Raw genomic sequence first — 19561 nt, 5'->3', positions numbered from 1 at the left:
TGCCCTTGCCTGCTTACTCTCTCCAGCTCTGAGAGCCAGGCCACCTACTCCGCCCTCACCAAAGATTTGTCCAGATCCGTTTCTGCACCCTCCAAGTCCAGCCAGGCCTGGATGAGCTGACCGTCTGTCATCTAAACAAACACAGGGAAACGCATGTCCTGATCTCTGCTTGTGACAAGTGACCTAAATCCAGTGGAGCCTGGTCCCATCCTAGCCCCTCCTCGACCGCGTTCTTAGTCTCCCGTTGGCCACTGACTTAGCAGAATCAACAGAGGCCACTGAGCTCTGAGAACCACTCCAAGGGGAACCACTGTCGCCGAAGAGGCCGCCCGCACGTGGACTGCAACGGATGCTCCTGCCCTGAGATGCCGGGCAGCTTAATGCTTTAGCCGCTCATTCAGCAGACAGGCTACGGAGCCACACACATTTAATGCTCTGTCGTCAAGCTCTGTATTCAGAGGAGAGAGTAGGCAGGAAGCAATGTTTCCAAGCGACAGGCTGGTAAAGGTGCGCGAGTGGACGTACCTGGTGGACAAGTTGGGCTGTAGTAACAGTCACGTCATGCCGTGTGTCTCCACATCACTCTTCACAGAACTCAGAGCAGTCAGATGTCATCTCTTTATGGCTTGGAAAATTCCTGCAAACCAGCACAGAATTGTATTATGAGATTTGGGGAACCATTATTACCAAGAATGTGGTTTTAAAAACATTAGGTAGTAGGCTATTAACTATTACACGTCCAAGTATTGCATGGTATAGATTTAGTTAGATATAGATACATAGATACAAGATAGATGATAAGATAGAAAGAAAATGGACAGACGGATGGATAGATAGATATGATTGGTAGATAGATAACGGATGATTTATATAGACAGGTAGATAGATGACAGATGATAGATACATAGAGACATAGAATAGATGGTAGGTAGATAGGTGATGGATTATAGATAGAATATAGACAATAGATAGACAGACAGATAGATAGATGATAGATATATGATAGAACAGATGACGGAGTCGTATCCTTAATGGAATGGTAATGTGATGGGTAAGTGATTGTAAAGCAAAAATGTAATATCAGTGGAACTATAAAAAGCTATAGAATAATATTATGAAGTGATGCTTGCATGAGCATTCTCTCAAAAGACGCTCTTTTTACATGTTCAACCTAGACTTACGTGCGTCTAAGGCACCACAATAATTGACAGCAATGACAGCAAATTCCTAATACATCTCCTGCCTTGTCAAGGAAATATTAAATTATGAATTCACTCTGGACGAAAGCGAGATTAATTGTAGCTTATAGCTGGGTAACTAATCGGTATTTATTTGGGAAAAGATCCCAGGGGCTGTCGGCTTTCATTTGGCTCTAAAAAGAGAACGGTATTGGGTCACACTGTGAGGAAAAGAACATTTCAGGAAGTAAGGTGATGGGGATGGCTCTTATTTCACCTTTCTACCTTCATTTGTTTTTCATTTTAACTTGCTTTTAAACTTAAAATAAAAGTAATGCATACCCATGTTAGAAAAAAATCTCAGAAGAAAAAAGGGATGTGCAAAGAATAGAACATGGTCAAAACCCAGACCAACAATCAGTGTACATTATATACCTACGTATGCATATATATGTATATATATATTATTTTTCCACAAGTGGAAGGTATTATACACATTCTTCTGCACTTCATTTTCTCTTTAAACAGTTTATCTGGGAAAACTTTCCATTTCATCATCCATGTATCATTGCATCAAAGTCATCTTTTTTGCGGAGGTATCATACTTTATTTTACTAATCTTCAATTATGTCCACCTAGGTGGTTTCAAGTCCTTTGTTTTATACATCATGCCAAAATGAGCCTTTTTATCTGTTGAGCTGTGCACATATTTGAATAGATGGGTAGCATAAATATCTAGATTTGGAATTGCTAGATCACATTTCTTTCCAAAGAGATCACGCCATTTTATGTTCCTACCAATAGCTTCCGTTTCCCCACATCTTTGCCAATACTATATGTGTTTTCAAACACTTTGAGCTTTCTCAAAACAACAGGGTAAAAAAATATATCTGTATATCTATATCTAATTGTTTTAATTCTCCTGTTAGTATTATGAACGTGGTTGGACAGTTTTTCTTACGTTTATAAGCAAATAGTATTTATTCTTCCATGAAATATCTGTTCCCGTCCTTGGTCTACTCTTTCTGCTGGGATCTTGGTCTTTCATTAAATTGTAAAAGCTATCAACGGCAGGCAAACGTGGCTTTGTACATAATATTTTGCATGATTTTATACTTTTGATGTTTCTACCTATTTATGCAGGAATTGTTGGGTTTTGTTTTTCAGTTTATATTATATATATATATATAATATATTTATATTTTCAGTTTATATTACCAAATTTATCAATTTCTTTGTTATAGTGTCTGGATTTTTGCTTTCCTTAGAAATGCCTCTGATACTCTAACATTATTTTTTTAATATTAAAATATTTCAATAAAATATTAAAAATATTAAAAATATTAAAAATATTAAAAAAGGGGTACCCCTTTTTATGTTTAAATCTTTGGTTTGTGTACTATTTCCTTTGTTGGAAGGGGTAAACGTACATCCCCCCACCCTCACAAATTTTTAGCTATTTACACAATGTATTGATACATAAGGGGTGGGTGATTGTTTTAGGTGTCCTGGCTTGGTCTGAATTGCCATCTGTATTAAAAATAAAATTTTAGTATGTACTGGGGGCAATGTTAGGATTCTCTATTCTTCTATTGATCTGTCTAATCACACATCTCTACTGAACTTTTATTAATATTGTTTAACACCATGCTTTGATATGGACTATTACGGTCTACAAGTTCATATGTATTAAGTTCCCATGGAAAAACTGTGAGGAATGTAAAACAATTTCTTAAAAAGCAAGAGCATATATTATGTGTTATAGATCATATATACAGTACTGAATAAAATTACTGAATTTATTTCTTGTTTCCAACAGCTTTTTAGATTACATCAATGTTTTCCACATATACACTCCCATCTGCAAATTACTGCATTTCCTCCTTCCTAATTTGCATTCCCGATTTCTCTCTTTTGTCTAACTGAACTGTGCAGTAATTTCACAACGTTAAATCATAACAAATTGGGCATCCTTATCTTACACCAACTTTAATAGGGATCTCTTTAATGTTTCCATATGAATTAAAGTGCTGGTTCACAGCTGAGAATACTATTTGTTCATCATAAAATTATCAGTCCTTTTTCATTACGCATTTTACCCGGAGGAGACACTGAATTTTATCAGATTGGTTTTGGCACATACCGATCCCATGGCTTACGTCCTCTGTGATTTAATATCATGGTGCATGGCATTCACAGATATGGAGCCATTCTTGCATTTTATGGAATGAGTTTTGAGACTCATTATAATTTTGAAATTCAACAGTACTACAAGGCATTTATTCTTCTGCCTAAAGAATATGGGTGTCAGGGCTGCGGGGAGACCCTGATGTGAGGGCCCTGGGATTCAGGATGGAATCGTGTTGAGTGATCTCTACTGTGTTGGGTGAGTTGATTTAACATCCAGCCATTTGCTCACCTGAATGGCGGACACTGGGCACTAGAAAAAGAACAAGACAAAACCCATTTCTCACCTCTCGGAGCCCAGAGATTACCTTTAATCTCACTTTGCTCATTAATAAAGTCATTTGGGCTTGTTCTTCTTCCTGGTTCTCTAAGACTATTTTTATTTTTATTGAGGGCTTTTAAACACATAAAATTAATTATACTTCATCTGAATGAAAAGGGTGGGAAACCCCCAAACATGTTTTGACCAAATTTATTTCAGCACTTTGGAAATGTGGAGACAAAAGCCTAACTTTTATTTATTTTTTTATTTTGTTTTTTTTTGGCGGTACGCGGGCCTCTCCCGTTGCGGAGCACAGGCTCCGGACGCGCAAGCTCAGCGGCCATGGCTCACGGGCCCAGCCGCTCCGCGGCAAGTGGGATCTTCCCGGACCGGGACACGAACCCGTGTCCCCTGCATCGGCAGGCGGACTCTCAACCACTGCGCCACCGGGGAAGCCCAAGAGAGTAGACATTTTATTTGCACATTCCTGCCACTCCCCCTTTCCCTCCCCCCACGATGTTTGATCACATTTTCCTTTAAATGTTTCTGGTGAAGCAGACTCTGAAATAATAAACTGAGCTCCTCCTTCACAAAATGACAAAGAATACTAATTATTCCCAATGATGACCCCATTTAAACACACCATAAGAAAAATGTTGAAAAAATATAAAGAACGAATCAACTATAATTCATTGGAAAAGCACAGTATTTATAATCACTTCTGAGTGACCAGTAGTAGCGCTACCATTGTCCCACATTTTCACTTTTCAACAAGGAACATACTAAATTCAGAATTTTTGCTTTTAGAATTATTTTTAACTTTGAGAATTAAAAAAAAAATAAGCTCTATGGACTTTTCTAATACAAAATATAAATTAATCATAGTGGTCCCACGTTCCACATGCTGTATTACATCCTGGGGATAGAGGAGGAGCGTGCCTGAAACACCCACTGAACTTATACCCCAGTGGAGAGACACCAGTCATTAAAGACACAGCCACACACCAATAAAAAATAATAATGTGGGAAAATATGGTTCAGAAGAATATTTATAGGGATCACTGCAATTCAGACCCAGAGATCATTCTTCCTTAGCAATAGTATGAAGAGTGAAATTTCAATGAATAGTCTTAGGATAGCCTTAGTTTAGTGGACTAGACAACAAGCAACTGAAAATACGTGCAATAAAGCAGATGCGTGTATTCTTCTCCCCAAAACTCTATACTTTTGGCACCATATTCTTATGAAACGTACAGGGTTTATTCATCCTTTCTGCTCATTCGATCATGCGGTAATTTGTCATGCAATCCTTCATCTGTTCACTCACCAGGTGCTTATGGAGTGAGAGGAACATTATCAAATTCCAGGAGTACAGGAATGAGGTCAGCATTTCCTCTGAGTGCCTAGTCCGAGAACTGGGGCGATAGATTAAAATAGTCTAGTTCTACGTAGTGGATGCAGAACGAGGGTGTGTAGAAAAATGCTATGAGAGCAAGAGGGTCCAATAAATGGTGAAGCCAGTGAGGTGTGCAGAAAGTGTCCCAGTGCACCCAGCATGCTCACACGTTGCTGCTTTATTTAACTGCAACATCTCCCCAAGGACTTAGCACCAGTTCACAACTGTGGAGGCGATGTCTGGAGAAGTTGAAGGACTGGGCTCAACGCACACATCCAGCAAGTGGCTATTCTCCCCTATCAGAGCCATCTACCTGTCATTACATGACACCACACCGATTGTGTTCATCTACAATAAGCATTACCTGCGCAAGCCATTAAGGCAAAGTCCACAGTGTCTCCTGCAGGTGCATTTTCTCCTTGATCTATTACGTGATGGAGGTCACCACGGGGCATTCTTTGCTCCAATATTTAATGGTCGGGGTTAAAAAGGATCTGATAACACAGGGCAGTGGCATGGAGTCAAACTCCGGTTGGCACATGGAGTTGTTTCGTGCAAAAACAGAAGTCTAGATGACTGCTTTCATCACCGTCAAGTAACTCCTGACTGTCTTAACGGACCTCCTTCTGAAAACGCAACAGAAAAAAGCAAACGGATGATGGTCCTGAACTGGCAGATACACGTTTCTTTGGATTCCAACTCCGCTTATGGTAACTGATTCCTATATAAGGCAGTGGTGAGAATCGCACAGTGATAACAGGTAGAGGACATGGAAAGCTTGGACTTATAACGTGGATTCTGCGTCCAGCACTGAATAGGTCTGACTATCATGATCTAGCTTCGCCCTTGACACACTAGAGAAAGTCTTCAATTAAAAATTAAAATGCTCTTTACATTCCTGTGGAAACACAGAAATAAGAGTTGGGATACATCCCTAAAGGGTACTATTATGCATTATTCAAGTTTACCAGGCAATCGTTTGCTTTATGTAACTCTGGCTTTAGCTTTTAAAGGTAATTCTGGAAAAGAAACTGTGCTGTATTTTTACCTACAAAAGTTTACTTTCATGAGAGTAAACTAGTTTCTGGCATAAAAATTTCATTTGAAAACAGCTGAAAGAAGATCAAGGAGGAAACGGAAAAACAATGATCCCACGCTCTGTACCAACACTGCTAGATACTTTTTTCCTCTATTATTTGAAAAAATATTTTTGAGACAAGCTATATTTTTTTGGATGGATTCCTCCAAGCTTCTCTCTGTGGTTATGGTTCTTATTTACCACCAAATTGAGTGATAACGTTCTAGGTACAGGAGCAAGATGGGTGGGTCTTTGGAAATGACCCTTCCATTGAACCCCTGAACTTTGGGGTTCTAACCTTGGAAAGTACCACCTGCTGTTTCCTCCAGCAGACCCACAAGAAATGCCCAATCTAGAAATCAAGAGCATCTTCTCAGAAATACAAATCAAAACTACAATAAGGTATCACCTCACACCAGTCAGAATGGCCATCATTAAAGAGTCTACAAATAACAAATGCTGGAGAGGGTGTGGAGAAAAGGGAACCCTCCTACACTGTTGGTAGGCATGTAAATTGGTGCAGCCGCTATGGAGAACAGTATGGGGGTCCCTGAAAAAACTAAAGATAGAACTACCATATGATCCAGCAATCCCACACCTGGGCATGTATCCAGAGAAAACTCTTAGTTCGAAAAGACACATGCACCCCAATATTCATAGCAGCACTCTTTACAATAGCTAGGACATGGAAGCAACCTAAGTGTCCATTGACAGAGGAATGGATAAAGAAGATATAGTACATATATACAATGGAATATTACTCAGCCTTACAAAAGAAGGAAGTAATGCCATTTGCATTTGGGATTAGCAGATGCAAAGTATTACATAGAGAATTCTATATAGAATGGATAAAGAACAAGGTCCTACTGTACAGCACAGAAAACTATATTCAATATCCTGTGATAAACCATAATGGAAAAGAACATGAAAAGAATGTATGCATATGTATAACTGAGGCACTTTGCTGTACAGCAGAAATTAACATGACATTGTAAATCAACTATGCTTCAATAAAATAATTTTTTTTAAAAAGAGCATCTTCTCGGCTGTTACTGGGGTTTTCTTAAAACACGGAACTTTATTAAATCTGCTTGCCTTTGCAACTAGATGGGTACAATTGAAATCTTTCCTCCTGAGATGTATCCAAGCACATTTTAATTGGATTAAGTGACAAATCGAATAAAGAGAAATAATGTTCTGCTAATGAGTATTATTATTACTGGGATTCTTCATAAGCCTCTAGGGGATCAGACCAAACAGATGTTTCTAATGATCACTTTCAACATATACAGAAATACTTCTGTCTGTATTCTGAGGTGTTCTCTGCTTTCAGCGATTCAAAGAACATGGCCAGCTTCCCTGGGGTTATTTATTGTTTCTTTTTACAGTTTCATGTCCCATGGAGTAAGTCCTAACACAGTGATCAAGGCAACATGACTAGTATTATTTATCTAAATAGGGAACTTTTATCCTCAAAATTGGCAAAATCTTTGAAATACAAGTAACTACTCAAAAATGCACTGAAGCAGGTTTTTGACTTCTTACTTTACTCTGTTAACCAGACTTTAATTAAAGAAACCCCAGATATGAGTCCAGCCTGTAGTTAAAGAAACTCATATATGAGTGCAGGTAGCTGGGGATAAGATGTAATATCACCTCGACATCTGTGAGATTGTAATAAGTAAGTAAATACACAAATTATGAGAAATACAGACTCTGCTTCATTCAATCCTCGAGTAACTGATTGGATCATTTTATTGGTAAGGAAAACAAGGTGTGGAGAGTTTGAACAACATGCCCAGAGTCGCACTGTATAATAAGTAAAGCCAAGACAGGACCTTCATTTCCAAAACTGGACTGTATTGCAAGTCACGGCGGTCACATACAATTCTCTCCCCATTCAAAGTCACAGGTTCATGCAGGTCTGTGTGGTGTACTGGCAGGGGGAAAACTCCAAGAGGAAACAGTTTTCTCTGCTAAACCTCTTTTTCAATCTTATTTGTAAAATTATTTTATTTATAAATACTTGGGGTAAAAAGCATGCATGGAATAAGGGGAGAAGAAAAAAGAAGGCATTTATTTGATACCTTGGGATTTTTATGGATTAAAAATCTAAGACAGATACCAGAAAAAAAAAGGAAATGATACCTAAATGGCCAAATACACACACACACACACACACACACACACACACACACACAATATTTTAAATATAAATGTTTATATATTACAAATGTTGATTTATGTTTTTATATATTATATATGATGTCTAAGATACAAATGTTCATATTATATATATATATCTTTTTTTGCTCACTGTGACTTTCATGTTGTATGTTTCTCAAATATATATTTATATACACACACATATATATATATTTTTAAAGGGTACTCAACTTGGTTAGTCTTAGGGAAATTAAAATGAAAACCACTACATAGCAAAATGACTAAATTACTGCAATTTGGAAAGACTGGAAATAACAAATGTGGAGAAAATGTGGATTAGCTGGACATTCACCAATGTTTGCTGACCCCAAACCATGTTTTAAAGAGAAATTCTCAAAATGGAGCGAGTGTTCCCTGCCACCAAGGCCATGAAAGAATCCAGTCCCCTACCTCTTTATGGAACCAACTAAGAGAAGCGTCTAAGCAGATATTACATTTGCTGTTTCACAACAGAAATGACAGAGCTCAGACCCAGAAGTGCGTTCAGATTTAATCATCCCTAGCTAAAACCAATCACTGGCTGCAATTTAAATCAATTTTCTCTGCATTAAAACTTCATGGGAAAGAGAATTTCCCTCCTGATAACCTGCATCAACAGATAGTAAGTGAAGCTCACATAGAAAAAACATACAGGGTTCATGCCATGTAGTTTCTATCACACATACACGGGCTCTATTTTATGATATCTCTCAGCTGAAGAGGAAATAATCCTTCAGTGTATCTTGCAAATGACAGTGTACAAGTTTTAAATAAAAATAAAAAAAAAAACCAAGATGTTAGATCTGATTTCTTTCCTGCTGGCTCTTCAGACTTCTATGCGCCCTTTGCTGTCATTCTGTAATGAGCTGTTGGGAAACATTGTGACACTTTCCATCTCCAAGAGTTACCCATCACCTTAGAGCCAAGAGGGAGGTCTGTTATTTGTCTAGGATTTAACTATCCCCATATTTCCATTGTGTGTTTCTTTTCCTTTCTATATGCGTCAGGTAAGACTTACTTTATTATAAATGACCCATAGTAAATTTAACTTTAGCACTGGATATTGTAAAGCAAATATTTAGCTGACCGATGCATGTACCGTGATATTCTCACCTTTTTCATTTTCGGTTAGTAATGACCTAGAAAAGTTATTGGGGGAGAGACAGTTACCTCTATGGGTCTCTGAAGCAGTAGCACACACCGTATGTCATTGGTCCTTTCTATCTGTACAAAGAGAAACCTATATTCTTAACAAAAATTTACCCCAGGTGGTATTCGCAGCTCCTCTGAAGCTTGTATACTGGGATAGAATCTCCTTTCTCTTTTCTTCTTTTTAGTAAGAGTCTTTGCCTAATGAACAAATGGTTGTGATTTATTTATTTTCAATGTTTTGTTCATTTATTTGTTTTCCTAGATTCTGAAACACCTTTTATATCAGCTAATATTGTATTAGCCTGCCTTCCAGAGGAAAGCCAAACTAAAGTGATTTAACTGGAAAACACTTATTTTTGCCAAATAACAAAAAATAGGTAGGTAGGCAGTCTTAAGGTTCAACATAGATGTTAAGGACCCAGGTTAATTCTATCTTCCTGCCACTCCAACCGTAGAGTTTGGTTTTCTTCTTCATGATCATACAATGGCTGCTTCACCTCCAGGATTGCATCTGCATTCCAGGCAGACATCCTCATGAAGTTTTATCAGATAATTCAGGAAAGAAGCTCTTTCCAGCTGATACATCTTCACATGCCCTGCTACTAGCTCTTCTCAAGAAAACCCTGGGCTTCCCTGCTGGTCTTAGAGAGCCTCCCAGAGAGGAGGGGGTGGGGAGAAATTATTTTGCAAGCATCACATCTTGGACTCAATTCAGAATCCTAGTGTCTCCCTAGACATATCACGTTTGTTTATTCCCCCATGCCCCTCTGCTTTCACATCTGATGGTCGGTTTGCCTAGAGGAGTGATTCTCAAACTTGAATGAGATAGGACCACTTAGAAGACTTCTCCAAACAGATAAATGGATCCGTTCTCTGATGGATGGATCCTGAGAAACTGGATCTCTAATAAGTAGTAGGAGGTGCTGATGCAATGGGTAGAGGTCAACCCTTTGAGTAAAAGCACCCTCCCTCTCAATCAGCTATAGTTCAATAAAACAAAACAAAATAAACAATAAGAGCCACCTTCCTTCTACCTTCCCTTCTCTACCCAGATTCTACTTATCTTTTAAAATAAGGTCAGATTTCCCGCCCTCTATGCTCCTTTCCCCAAAGCTTAGAAGGATGGCCTTGCATTTCCCCCATGCTTGCATCACGGTCCTTAGACTTGATTTTGCTACACTCGTGATTCATTTCCACATCAGACCTCCACCCACAGGGTCTTACATCTTGGTCTGCTCGCTGTGACTTTCCTTCATGTTGTCTGTGTCTCCCAGTGGTCAGGGCATCTCTACGGTTGAGGGTGTTGATGGATCAACGGTGGCTGGACTGTATCCGTCAGGCCAAGAGAAAACCCTTGTAGTGCAGGCAGAAGTCTGAATCCCACTACAAGATCCAGTGACTCTCCCCAAAAAAGTGGGAGCCGGAGGTTGAGAGAACTGTTGGCAGCCTGGCGCACATCCTTTCTGCACTGGATGCACAGAGGGGGTGGATGGCTTCTCTCCATGGAGTGGGGACCAGAAGATGCACTCTGGTCCCAGCACTAAGGGTCTCCCGCAACAACTTCAGATACATCTCCTCCCCCTCCTGTTCTTTCCTCTTCTTCCCTCCTCTCCCTCCTATCTCCCGCCTTTCTTTTTCTTCTTTCTCTTAAAATTCTTGCTTTTCCTCCATCTCTTTCGCCTCCTCTTTCTTCTTCATACGATTGATCTCTGATTTTTTTTTAATTGACTGATCTCTGATTTTAGCTTGTGGGGGGGCGGAAATGCAGGAGCCTAGCCACCTGGGAAATGAGACAAAAAACCCCAGCAGGTGAAGGTACCTGCACAGCAGGTTTACTGGTCAATAGGTTCACCGACAGGGTAGCCTCTCCCCTGTGGGTTTGTGGCAGGCTGGCTGAAAACTCCTGGATAACTGATGCTAGGAATCTGACCCTGGAGAGGGCAGATCTGAAGCCTCCACGCTGCTCCGGTCCACTTCTAACACAGACGGCACCCCGTCTTCATTGATGGATGTGGTCTTAGGGCTTCAGCCTGTGGACTAACGCTGCAGCTGGCTGTTCCAAGAAGCGGAGGAAGAAGGGTTGCAGGGCTGGGCCAGTTTTTCTGTGGACCGTCTTGCTCTATTGTTTGGTTTTTGCTCCGTTCCTTTTCCCTGCAAGCGCTGGCGTGGTCTCCTGTCCGCTCCCTTCTGCCCTGAGCCAATCTGGTGTTCTTTTCTGCTTTCCTTTCCCTCTGGTGCCTGAGTGTCTGCACCTTCCTCAAATTCTTCGGTGCTACCAATTCACTTTTTCCTCTTTTCCATAGTATAATGGACTTATTATCCTCTTCCTATCACTTTTTTTAATTTAGAGACATTTTCCCAGGAAAGTGAGGTAGATATAGATGCCCATTCAATCAGAGTGAAAAATAGGCCTGCTTTTCTTTGAGATAAACCAGTGGGCTTGGAATCGCTGATTCAGTGAGGATGCACATTTTATGAAATGTGGGCACATATTTCCACAATGCCATCCAGGAAGGAGTGTGTTTATAGGACCTTGGGCAGGGACCCAGAGTCTATCAACACTCACTCATCCTTTGGATTAATATTGCCTAAGTCCTATTGTGTTTCAGGAATATACAGTAGAAAAAATATGAATCTCACCTTCCTGATACTGATCTTTTAGTGAGAGAAACTTAAATTTTAAAAACAAATCCATTATGAACTGCCAGTATATACCTCTCCTGGGTATATATCTGAAAAGAAATGAAAACACTAATTAGAAAAGATACATGCACCCCTATGCTCATAGCAGCACTATTTACAACAGCCAAGACATGGAAACAACCTAAATGTCCATCGACAGATGAATGGATACAGAAGATGTGGTACATGTATACAATGGAATATTACTCAGCCCTAAAAAAGAAAGAAATAATGCCATTTGCAGCAACATGGATGGACCTAAAGATGATCATACTGAGTGAAACAAGTCAGGCAGAGAAAGATGAAGACTGTATGATCTCACTTATATGTGGAATCTAAAAAATACAACAATCTAGTGAATATAACAACAACAACAAGAAAAGAAGCAGACTCCCAGATATAGAGAGCAAACTAGTGGACCAGTGGGGAGAGTGCGGGAGGGGTAGTTTGGGGTGAGGGACTGGGTGGTACAAACTATTGGGCATAAGACAGGCTACAAGGATGTATTGTACAACACGGGCAATAGAGCCAATACTTTGTAATCACTGTAAATAGAGTGTAACTTATAAAAACTGTACAGAAAGTTTTTAAACTTAAAAAGACAAACCAACCAACCAAATAAACAAAAAAACCCCACCGAATCTGGTATGTAACTATGTTATTGCAAATTATGATAAAGGTCATGAGATAGAAGTATTGGATATTATATGTCAAAAACGAGACCCACTCACAAATATTGGCCATTATATATTTTAAATGTTTAACAATTTTATAGGCAAAAATTACTTAGAATTATAGTTCTAGTTTATCTACCTTTGACTTCTAATGACATTAAATATTTTGTCTTATTTATTTAATTTCCTTTCTGAACAGGCTGCAAATATTTAATCTTCTTTTTAAAGGCTTTATTTATTTTGAACATTTATTTATTTATTTATTTTGGCTGCGCTGGGTCTTAGCTGTGGCGTGTGGGATCTTTAGTTGCAGCACGCATACTTCTTAGTTGCAGCAGGTGGGATCTAGTTCCCCGACCAGGGATCGAACCCCAGCCCCCTGCATTGGGAGCACGGAGTCTCACCCACTGGACCACCAGGGAAGTCCTTAATCTTTCTTTTATGTGAGCATCTTTGTTTACTGATTTACAGGAGCAATCGATAGATTAAGAATTTTAACCTTTTCTCTCGGATAAATGTTGTGATAATCACATTTCTTTGCTTTTTATCTACTTAGTTTTATACTCAAAATTCTTTCAAGCACACACTAACTTTACCGTTAGTGTAAAAGCTTTCTCTAACACAGATCAAAATAAACCTTCATTTATGTTTTCTTATCATTCTTTTACACCTTCCTAAATAAGATCCGTGTCCTCCCTGGATCCTTTTGGCGTGTGGTGTAAAGTGGGGATCTATCTTTTGCTCCCTTCCTTCCCTCAGCGGTTGGAGATACTGCCTTTCTATTTTCAATATCCACAAACATGGGCACACACCTACACCCCCTGCCCCGACTCCACGGGCTTATTTCTCGGTGTGTTATTTTCATAACTGAAGCTATGCTATGTTCTTGTCAACATTATTCTGATCCTTTTGTCTAGTTTTTCTAACATTTGCCCCCATCTGTAAGCACATTCACAGCAATTCTGATCCACGCCGTTGTCTTCAGCCCTTTTCCACCCCAATTTCCTTTCCTGAGTTCCTTTTTAAGTTAATGTCTTGGTTGTTGGCATTACATGTCTAAGCACATTATTTTCGGGAGAGCACGGTCTTTCCCTGGGCTTGTGCTGCCGCCTCTCTCTGGCTGTGGGGAGCGCTCCAGCTTCTGGGAGACGTCTCCCCTTCGGTCAGAGGTCTGGGGTGCCCAGCACGGCTTACACTCTTCATACGGTGGGAGGTGTTTGCAGGATTTTACTTGGCCCTGGGGGCCATCTGGAGCTTAAGATTCCTTCTTTGGTCAAGTCTTCTTCCTGTGCTTCTGTGGCTTCTGGTTTGCAGGGTGTCCTTAGACCTAGGTAGGAATTCTGAGTCGGCCATCTATCTAGTTTTTACTTATCTTTCTGTCCATTGTTCTCTCCAGTTTTCCGCCTTCTGGGTTTGGTGTTACTTCCTCATAATTGTTTTTTATTTTGACAGTTTGGTTTTCTTTAGTACCTGTCTGCTGCTGTTCACTGTCTCCAACACTTTCTTTTTTTTTTTTTTTGTCTCCCTTCTTTAATCTCTGATTTCGATTTGCTTCTCCATGACTTTCATTTCTAATTTATATAGATACTTCCTCTTGAAGTGTGTGTGTGTGTGTGTGTGTGTGTGTGTGTGTGTGTGTGTGTAAGTTGATGAGAAATTTTCAAATAGTTACTCCTGCTTCTTTCAATCAGTTCTGGTATATAGATAATCCCTTTGAGTGAGGCAAGTTTTTCAATTTTTAGCTATTTATGTAGAGAAAATCCGAGTGGGTTCATGGAGCTGAGATGTCCAAACTCATATTGATACTCTAGCCTGAAATCTCCAAATATATTTTTAACATAACGGGGACCAAATGTATATATTGTTTTATATCCTGCTTTTTTCACATAACATCAAACCATAAGCATTGTTTCCTTCTGTGGCTACACTGCATATATCCAAATACGATTATGTTCTTCAGTCAATTTACATTTTGCTTCCAATTTTTTTGGTATAATAAACAATATGATGATGACCATTCATGCACAGAAATCTCTTAAGTGCACGCTGACAGTTCCTTTAGGAAATATTCCTAAAACTGAAATTACGTGTTCAAAAGTTATGAGCATTGTAAAGACTCAATGTCAGCGCTCAAGCAGCTTTCCAGGAACATTCGAAAATGTTTGCAATCCTACTAAGAGTATATCAGCTGTCAGCTTGTTAGCTAAAACGCTTTTCATGTTTTCCTGCTATAACGCAGGAAGTTGTTTTTCATGCTAACAGCCACCCGCTTTTTTTCCTTCCCTTTTCATTTATAATTTGTGTCACTTGTCCATTGTTTTGTTCTGGTATTAGGTAATTTCTACTTCTAAGTGCTCGTATAGGATGATAAACTCTTACAATATCTATTTTTTATATCTAACCATGGATTTTCATTTTGTGGAAAGGTTTTCCTGATAAATTTGGTTTAAAAAAAATTTCATCATCTGGGATTAGTCAAATCAGCTATGTTTGAACTATCATGACCTGGGACGGTCATATTAGTGTCTGTCTTTATTACTCTTTGTTGTTTTGGAAATAACTGTCTGTGGGGATGCAGATATGATTCTTATAACTGTCACAGCTATATTTTTGACAATAAAAAATTTCCTAAGTTTCTACTTCTATCATTTATTGCAGCTGTTTTTCTAGAGTTAAAAAGAATAAAAAAGAAAAGGACGGAAGGCTGGTTAGCTCAGTATATGACTTCATTACACTTTTTGAGCCACTGAATCTACAATGATGTGAATCTTAGGAGGTCAATCATGGCCCTTTCACTCACTTTGACTGTTTGTTTATAATTAGCAAGGAATGTCTGCTTTGGTATTATTTTCTCAAAGCCTTCAACTTGTTGGGCTTACATTGAGTTAAATTAAGTATACTTTTTATACTTTATACAGAGCATTTTTGCTGTGCTCTGTATTTTGCGTTCTGTGCAGGATTGGTTACAAGAACTTAACCAACAGACACGTGAAAATGGAACCATCAGTAGTGTAAAACAGTGTTTCCCAAGGTACGCTTCTTGGACTAATTTTCTGCAGATGAAATAAGTGTGGGAAACACCCATCTTGGAAGTCCTCACATACAGACAGTCATACTGACCATGAGTATATGCAACAGCCTGGCACCTCTTGGTGAAGACGGCTGTTTTAACTTTTTAACCCAGCACTGCCCAAACGTATTTGTCCACAAAGCTCTCCTTGCCTTGTATATGTTGTGTATGTGAATATATGTGTGTAAAACACCTACCAGTATCGTGAAGGATTATCAGCATACAGGCAGCATTTGGGGAAATGATTCTCTACATTGCAGCCCACCAATAACCTCAAAATTCCCCTCCTACTTTACTGAAATATACCCGCCCCAAGCAAGATACGTTAAAAATATATATTGCAAAAGATTTTTGTTGCAATGGCAAAAGCACATCTCAACCAGTTCACACCAGACTGCTTAGGTATTTTTTTTTAATGCGTGTTGGTTCCCTAACACAGCCTGGCTCCGACGTTGTCATCTTCCCCAGATCCTTCGTGACTTGCAAGAGACCAGCAAAGAAGATTTTTCTAGGAACTCTTGGGTCGTCTTCACTGGGAACCAACAGTCTGAGGAGACACCAGACTAAGCTTTCTATGGGCTTTTTAGGGGTGGGTCAGTTTGGTCCACATCCTAATGCTTCAGGGGAATTTGGAGCATTTCTGGGAATGTACCTGAAGTCAGGGAAGGAGAAATCGGCATTTTGTTCTCCATGTAGAAGTGCATTATCTCCAAACCCGCCTGCAGCCAAGTACTCTGTCGTTACATGATGCTTGCTGGAAGTTTCTTGTACAAAAAGTAATTTTCCCTATTTGACATGGTTTTGTATTCATTAATTTTCCCCCTGTACGCTTTGCTGTGATCGCATTATTTTCCTCTTCCAATGTTCATATGATATTTTAATAGATTACCTAATATTGAACCATCGTCGCATTGCTGGAATAATTGCCGTTTGGAAACAGTGTGTCTTTTCCGACCGGTGCATTAAGATTGCTAATGTTTTATTTTTTATTGTCGCCTTTGTACGCTTGACGGAAGTTTAATTATTCTGTTTTTCGTTTTGCTTCGCATTTAAAAATATCCGTGTTACAGCAGCCTGACATTGTGGAGGAAACATTCTTTAAACTACACTCACAGAGAATTCACAACGTGGGAGTCGGGTGTAACTGGAACTTGAAATTGAACTTGTAACTTGAAATTTTCATAGAACTCGCCCTTCAAATAAATCAGATGTCATGAAATTTGGGGGATATATTTCTTCACTACCTTGTGATTGGCATTGTGAAACCGATGAGTTTTTCTCTCTTTTATTGAGTTAATATTAGTAACATATTTTTTCTAGGAAATAAGCAGCTTATCCTATATAAATAATTTGTGGTAGTAAAGTTTATCAGTATTTCCTTTTGTGATTTATCAGTAGTACCTGATCTAACGCTTAGGTATCTTAACAAGGAATGATTTCATCAAAAACCCTCCAATTCCTGATGGAACAGAATGACTTCAATGAGGAGAATATCTTCTTCCTTCTGTAAGGATGCCATTTCTTTGCACCTGAAAATTAACTAATAATCTAACACTATCATGATTATTTTCAAGGGCTTCCCTGGTGGCGCAGTGGTTGAGAGTCCGTCTGCCGATGCAGGGGACACGGGTTCGTGCCCCGGTCCGGGAAGATCCCACATGCCGCGGAGCGGCTGGGCCCGTGAGCCATGGCCGCTGAGCCTGCGCGTCCAGAGCCTGTGCTCCGCAGCTGGAGAGGCCACAACAGTGAGAGGCCCGCGTGCCGGAAAAAAAAAAAAGGTGGATAGGAAAAATAAGATGGAAGGCTTTTAACTCATCCAGTTGCTATTCATTACTTACTGTTTTCACCTCAAGGCAATTTTCTTAGCAGTTTCATTTCCAGGCTGTCATTAAGGAAACGATCTCATCAGAGACCCCTTTCCATTATGTTCTAGTGACAGATAAGTGCCGGCAGGTGTGTCTGGACAGCAGTGGTGCAGATGAGCCCCGACTATTAAACAGAAACCTACAGGAAGACCCAAGCATTAACAAGAAACTCATTCCATGCTAACAAGGAGAGTTTGACTCTTGACAAATGCATGAAGGAAGATCTTTTATATGTGTTTACGTATAACTGAATCACTTTGCTGTACACTGAAACTAACACAACATTGTAAATCAACTACACTCCAATATAAAATACGATTTTTTTTTTTTTTTAAAAGGAAGATCTTTTAGATGAGGTCGCAGTAGCTCACGCTTTTGGGCAGCCACAACCCTCTGACCCAACGGAGTTGGGAGCAAAACTCAACTACCAACACGACATTGGAAATCAGCTATACTCCAATAAACATTAAAAAAAACAACAACAACTCAACAAGAACAGTGTTCCTCCACTTGAGCAAGCATTGCAAACACCTGCAAAGCCCCACCTGCAGAGGTTTGGATGCTGTAGGTGGAAGGCAGGACCCTAGGAGCTGCATCTCTAACCAGTTCCCAGGTGACGCTGATCTGAGAACCACAGTCCGAGAACCATTGAACTAGGCGACTTCTCAAGGCTCCTTGAAGAGGTAGGACTTTTTCCAGATGTGTTCAATGTCCTTCCCCTCTGAAATCATCAAGTCATGGTTAGAGTGGGGCAGAAACCTTCCATGGACACGCAGAGCTATGGACTGGAACTACCCCGTAGTTCTTTCGCTCATGAATTCTTGATTACTCCCTCTGTGAATAACCCAGCGGCCCTAATCATTGCTCTTACAATGCTGACATTTCATCTTGCAGAAGGGATACTGTATTGTACTTTTAGATACGTCTCTGTGTTCCAATAACCTTCTGGCACTCAGACTTGCTAGGTTACCTTTGCTGTAGAACTACACAAAATGCTCACGAGGGTGTCAGAGAAACCTCTTGTCCACAGATACCTTCCTTCCTAGCACTTTCCGCATGCTACCCTGACCCTAGCCAAATGTCACGCTGTCTCCATTCTGATCGGGGACTCACTGTCATCTTTACCAATTCCATAGTTGTGGGCTGGACGTCCTTCTATGAACCTGTCTCTTTACTCAGGATAGTTACGTTTGGAGATTCCCAGGCAGAGATTCTTACGGATGGTTTACACGTGGGGGCTTTGTTTTTATTTCTTCTCTATCGTGTATCTACACCTTCCAAGAGAGAAGATCTCATGAACAGCATTGAATCTGAGGCAGTTCAGAACCCTCATAACTCAGCTGATTCATTCCCCCTCCAAGAGGCAGTAAAACACAGGCTTCTTCACGACAAGTCCCTACAAACATTCACAGAACAGGGTAAATCCTTTCATTAACACGGAAGTTAATCTTTTTGAAGTGCTCTTAAGTATTCTTACCTTATAACAAGGCCAAGGAGTCTAGACTGGTTCATAATTGACCTTCCTTTTGAATACAAAGCTGATGCAGGACTATTCTTCTCATCTATCAACACTTCATCGCTGTTACGTGGGGCTTTATTATCCCGAGCCTGTTTAGGTCAAATAATTTTGAATCAAAACTAGTGACTGGGCTTCCCTGGTGGCGCAGTGGCTGAGAGTCCACCTGCGGATGCAGGGGACGCGGGTTCGTGCCCCGGCCCGGGAAGATCCCACGTGCCGCGGAGCGGCTGGGCCCGTGAGCCATGGCCGCAGAGCCTGCGCGTCCGGAGCCTGTGCTCCGCAACGGGAGAGGC

General features: G+C 40.0%; 1 protein-coding gene across 1 annotated transcript in view; it reads right to left on the bottom strand.

Annotated features, from left to right (window-relative positions):
* Nucleotides 1-525: 525 nt before the first annotated feature.
* Nucleotides 526-19561, bottom strand: part of LOC117307483 (pseudouridine-5'-phosphatase-like) — a 452112-nt gene continuing 433076 nt past the window's right edge. The window contains exon 7 of the transcript XR_012329446.1: nt 526-637. The gene's annotated coding sequence lies outside the window, so the exon portion shown is untranslated. The remainder of the gene's footprint in view (nt 638-19561) is intronic.

This window comes from Tursiops truncatus, chromosome Y (genome assembly GCF_011762595.2).
Source record: "Tursiops truncatus isolate mTurTru1 chromosome Y, mTurTru1.mat.Y, whole genome shotgun sequence".
In the NCBI taxonomy this organism is placed as follows: domain Eukaryota; kingdom Metazoa; phylum Chordata; class Mammalia; order Artiodactyla; family Delphinidae; genus Tursiops; species Tursiops truncatus.
Note: the sequence above shows the minus strand (reverse complement) of the source record. Positions and strands in the feature narration are given on the sequence as shown.